Raw genomic sequence first — 4234 nt, 5'->3', positions numbered from 1 at the left:
GTTAGTCTAGAACGTGCAGGCATTAGTCTCTACTACAATCGCTAGAGTTAGGATCCACAACATTTGGTTATTCCATGTCATGGAACACACGATGAGCACTAAAACCAATTTCTAACAATATTACCCCCTAGTGCAATTCAGGTGGGTTTCAAACTCAGAACATGTTGCTCTAATAGCACATCTTAGAAATTTTACTGGAGAGAAAATAAAATTTGAAGAGAAAAAAACATTACAACCAATATCCAACAACTATACACAAACATAACACATTTTTTACTTGGGAAAACCCCAACTCCAAGGAAAATCCTAGCTTAATGGAATTCCATTAGATCTTGGCAAAAACCACCTATCCAAGTGAGCCTTTGTCACTCACCTCCCCAACCACATTACAAGGAAGTATTCCAATCCTTTTAGATGCTCCATCACATACAATTCCATGGGAAAAAAATAATGGGTGTTGTAGATCTAACCCAGAAATTACTATAGATCTGATATGAAAATACAAGATAATGAAAATAAACCCAGAAATAATATGAAAAGATTCTTTATAGATCAAACCCTTAAGGTAGGGCAACACCATACATTCACTCCTTAAGGAAGGAGAACACTCCACAAGCCATATGCCTGTTCATACAAGAATACTTCTCTTCATATTCATATCCCTCCATGTGGAGTCTCTAGCCTCTATATAGGCCTCATACATACAATACCATGCATCATTACCATGGTTTCCTCATACCATCAACTAATACCATGGGCCCTTTAGATTATTATTAACTACTTGTGGTCCCTTACATGACATGGGTTAACCACCTTATTTATTACTATGGCCCATCCCATTATTACATTATTACCTTGGGTACCTCCCTTGGTACCCCATATTATCCCCCCTAGGTATATAACATTCCACCCCCCTAAGCATGTTTCGTCCCCGAAACATGGGAAGAACACAAATAATAAGATCTACTCAAAAGAGTAGTCCACTGATACCATGCACGTGCATCTAGCCATCCAAGAGAAAGGTGAACCCTCGATCTTGCTGGTGCCTCGCTCGCTTGAGATGGAAGTTGACCGTGGCAGCTCTTCTGTGTTGATGTGTAGTAGGTGGATCGTCTCTCCTTTCTATCCGTCATGTGACTACTTGGTTTCCATCTTGATGGTTGTCTTGCGGGGTGATGTGGGTGATGATATGTTGAAGTTTTAACCCACGATGGCTTTTGCTTGACTTCACCCTGCTGTGGTGCCTGTTGTGGTGTCTTCTTTTTCAATATGACTTCAACCACTGAGCCCTCCTCTGATGTATCATCACCTGTAACATTTTCTTCTGCAGCCTCTGTTTGTGTTTGATTGTCGATCATCAAAGGCTCATCATCTGATATGTCAGTCCTTTGAACATCTTCTACTTCAGCCTCCATGTGCTCTACCTGTTTATGGATAAAAATATCCTGTAATGTGATTTTCTTCATTTTATACCATAGCTTCAGGAATTTCTTCTGCACATTAATATTGATAGTACCCACGGATTCCATCCAAGGATATCCTAAAACAACATCCCTATTATCCATCTCGGAAGTATAAAAATCACCATGCAACACATACTTATCCATAGAAATCTTCAAATCCTTGTACACTTGAACATCCTCACCATCCACTTGTGTGTTTTCCACGTGTTTTGCTGGAATTTGCAATTTTTTTGCCAAGTTGACATTTATGAGATTTTGTTTGCAACTCGGATTTATAGACACAATGACTTTCTCCTTCTGAATCAATCCATGAACCTGCAATAAGGAGATACCAGAAGAAAATAACCCTTTAGGTTCCTTGGTTTCCTTCTTTTCTATAAAATCTTTGCTAGGCTGTGTGTCTGTCTGTGTGATCTTATCCACAAGATTAGCTTTACGGTCAAAGTGGTCCATAAGATCTTTTGTGAATGTGTCCCAAGTCAAGGGCCTTTGATAGCAACGTTGATGCCATTGCCACCATTGTTGTCTTTCATTGTCCAAGTACATTATTCCCACACCCAACTGAGTCTCATCATCCATGATGTAATTCAATCTAAAATATTTCTCCATTTGTGCTAGCCATTTGGCTGGATGAGAGCCATCAAATTTATACGAGTCCCTGAAATTCTGACCTAGGGCCGCCATACAGAAAAAATTCACTTACTTGGAGAAAATTTGTAATTGTCACAGTTTCGTCAATATTGCTCAGAATCTCTATTATAACCTGTTTTTGGAAATGGAGCAACCATTCTGCATCTGCCCATGTGATAGAAATCCTGATTCAGACACTGGAATTACAGATCTGCGCTGCTACTTTCCCGCCGTCACCCAAAAATTCTGCAAAAAAGAGCTGATTTTAAATCAGCTATATCTCCCTCATCCGGACTCCGATTCGACTGATTTTTTTTTTGAAATTGGGTGATTTTTCTCAAAAAATTTAGATCTACAATTAGATTTTGTAGATCTTGCACCAGGACGTCTAGATCTGCGCCGCAAACTCGCTGCCCTGAAAATTGTCTACAACCCCACTGATTTTTAAATCAGTGATATCTCCTTCATCCTGACTCCGATTCAATCAATTTTTTTTTTGAAATTGGCTATTTTTGCACAAGGAATACAGATCTACAATTAGATTCTGCAGATATTGCACCAAAACGTACAAATCTGATCTGCAAATTCGCCACCCAAAAAATCCCTGCAAAAATGAAAAAAAAATTCTCCACGGTTTGCCCAAGAAAGTGCTCTGATACCAATTGTTGTAGATCTATCCCAAGAATATTATAGATCTGATATAAAAGTATCAGATAATGCAAATATACCGAGAAACAATAAGATAGACATAGATAGAAATGCTTCTTTATTGATACCAATTATTACTATGGCCCATCCCATTATTACATTATTACCTTGGGTACCTCCCTTGGTACCCCATATTATCCCCCCTAGGTATATAACAATGGGTATGCAAAATCATGTGCCCAAAGCCACCACCATTTGACCTGATCAATTTTGAATCTTACCCCAATTCAAGTTTACATAACACGTATGACTGGATTTATGACAATGAAGATGCCTTAACTACACAAGCATTCACAGTTGGAGTTAACATAATCATAAGGAATCACTATAGATATGCTTGATATGACAAGTGCAACTATCCCAAGAGAATGTAAGACATGGAATAAAGATAGATTAAGATATGTTCTTAATCAAAATGTGTACCCACAAGATACAGTTTCAAAGATAGGTTGATTGAATAGGCATTAAAATACTTTACAAAAAAACAATTAAATGTTTTAATAAGTAATGGATGACCTCAAAGCATAAGTACATTATATATTAAACTATTCTAGTCATATGACAAGTTTATATCACCCATGTTAACTCAACATTGTCAATTTTTCAACACCATACCATTAGGTATTTTAAGCCCAAACTGTTAGACTATGTTCCACATATCACAGAATACATGAAAGTTACCCCCTTTCTAAACCCATGGCACAATCACTATAATGAAATCAACAGGGTCAAGGAGGTTTGACTTAGTTAACTCTACCTTTTGGCTAATCATAGACCTTTGGTGATGAATCCTAAGTAAATATGGTAGGAATAAGGGGATTGTGACCCAATTGAACCCATAAAGTCAGGAAATTTCCCAAAACATTCCCTCGAGGTTGAAAGTGAATGAAATAAGCAAATAAGAATTATAAGCTAATATAGAGAAGGTAGCCTTGGATCCCACAAAAGCACTAGATATGCCGAAAATATCATGGATCTAGGCTAAGGTATCAGGAATTGAAAAGAGGTGGTCTATCACATTAAGTGTTTTACCCATGGGCATGACACATAAGAGGGAGATATCATATCCTCCTTAGTGGATAGGCGTGTGTGAGTCAAAAGCAGAAAAAAAATTATAATATAGTCATATAATCTGTCAATTTTTCATTAAATGAAATACTTTTCCTTGCAAATTTTCACACATATTAAGAGGTATGTGTGTCTTCACGTAGCACAACTTAGTATAAAATGTGTAATTTAAAAAAAATAAGTTATGCATATTAAAAATTTATCTTCATATGCAAAAATATATTTTTATTAGTTTTCAAAGTTGGTGAAGTAATATTTCAATTTCATTTTGGAGACACGTGTTCACGTAATATTTTTTCTACTATTTAGATCAATTCAAAAACCAAGAGTACCTTTTGAAGGGTACTCATAAAAGATGCTATTTT

This window comes from Pinus tabuliformis, chromosome 3_2 (assembly GCF_031772625.1).
Source record: "Pinus tabuliformis cultivar Carrire ecotype Pingquan chromosome 3_2, CPIR1, whole genome shotgun sequence".
Lineage (NCBI taxonomy): Eukaryota > Viridiplantae > Streptophyta > Pinopsida > Pinales > Pinaceae > Pinus > Pinus tabuliformis.
Note: the sequence above shows the minus strand (reverse complement) of the source record.